Here is a 1,777-nt window from a genome sequence, read left to right as displayed (position 1 = left end):
GAGTTTTACGATAAACAAAAAAACTAGTATGCATTATCTGGTACCAAAAATGAATAAGGGATAGCTTTACCTCATTATCAAAACCCCTTTCAGAAAATTGACTATAAAAGGTTAAAAAATTAGTAGTATTTTTACTTTTTTTTTTCAGACCAAAACCTGTATGATAACCCCATAAAAAATCCGTTCGGGCGATAAAAAATCACCAGATCGCATATTAAGTCTAGATCGGCTATAAAGGGGGATAAACAAAAGATGTTATATGCTTTCAAATGTCCTTTTCGTGCAACGAAGGCTAGTTTACTGATCCGCTTGAAAGGGAAGCTGGGGAGGCTCAGCGAGCCCTTCGAACTCTTCGCCAGACGAGCACAGGACTCGCGATTCTTTTCCCATCCAGGAAAAAGGGATGTGAATGTCTTTTTCCCTGACGAGGGGTTCGCCCCGGGTTAATTTTTTTCGTCAGCCAAGGTTCCCCTCATTCATTGGTTCCTCCTCAGCCATAATTTTCCTCCTCACCCATAATTTCCTCTCACCATAAGTTCCTCCTCAGCCTGGGTTTCCTCTCGGATCAGTTTTTTCCTCCCCCATAATTCCTCCTCACCATAAGTCCCTCTCGGCCCAAAAGTTTTTTCCATGCCTAAGCTTCTTCCCATCATATTTTTCCCCCCCGACGGTCTCCCCACCTTGACACAAAGGGGGTAAGTGAAAGGGGAAGGTGTAGGGAAAGTGTAGGGAAGGTTTTGCGGGAAGTTGTAAGGGTGGTGTAGGTTTGGGGAGATTGTGCCCTTTTTGGGGGAGAACTTAACCGATATGTATAAAAAAAATTTATGAAATTTAGATTTTTGATGCATTGTGATATCACTTTCAATGAAAAAGGGAAAATGACCTTTTCAGAAAAGAGTACTTTAATGAGAACTGTTTGCAATTGAGACTGCCCGAGTTGTAGCGAGGAAACGGTGCTGGGGGGGTATGGGCCTTTGCAAAATTGAGGGAGGGGGGTAGGAGGAGTGGCGAGGGATGGCCGTAGGAGTAGACAAAGCCAGGTGACGAGAGGGCATGGCAGCAGCACAGGCCCCCCAAAGGCGGGAACCAACTTTTACGATGTTAAATGTGAATCGATGAATAAATATGATAGATATTTCCCCCAGAACCACACCAAAAATCCGTCTCAATTCTCCTATCTTATCGAAAATACAAGTATAGAACCTTTGTTTTAGGTCATATCGATTCCTTACCACAAGTTCATGAAAAATTTTTGTCTTGAGGAAACGGATGGAGACTACAGCAAAACTGGGCTCGTCGCAAGTTTATATACGCCCAATAGGCTGATCTGTGGTGACGTCTTACTAGAGTTACAAATTTTCTTTTTTCCTGTCCTTTTGAAAAAACTTTCCCTTTATCATTTATCACACCGTACGGAGTCTTAACTATTACAACCATTTTTTTGGAAAGAAATGTTTAATATTTAGGTCTAACAAAAAATTAAATTAAGTTACTACGAAGTAATATCCCCATAATGATTAAAATTAAAAAAATGTTCCCCCATGGCCAAAACCCGTTTGCGCATGAATAAACCAGACCGTATACAAAATGTCATCCTTTTAGTTTTATCGATATGATTTTTAGGACTGCACTTCCTATAGATCCCAACCCCCGTTTTGGGCTACGATCATTTTTTTTATTTAAATTTAATAGTCTTTATCAGTTCCATCTTTTCCGAAACAGCATTCATTATCGCCATGCGTTTTGTTTGGGGTCCCAAAGGTTTTATTGTTAAAAA

This window comes from Penaeus monodon, chromosome 25 (genome assembly GCF_015228065.2).
Source record: "Penaeus monodon isolate SGIC_2016 chromosome 25, NSTDA_Pmon_1, whole genome shotgun sequence".
In the NCBI taxonomy this organism is placed as follows: Eukaryota; Metazoa; Arthropoda; class Malacostraca; order Decapoda; family Penaeidae; genus Penaeus; species Penaeus monodon.
This window is presented reverse-complemented; position numbering follows the sequence as displayed.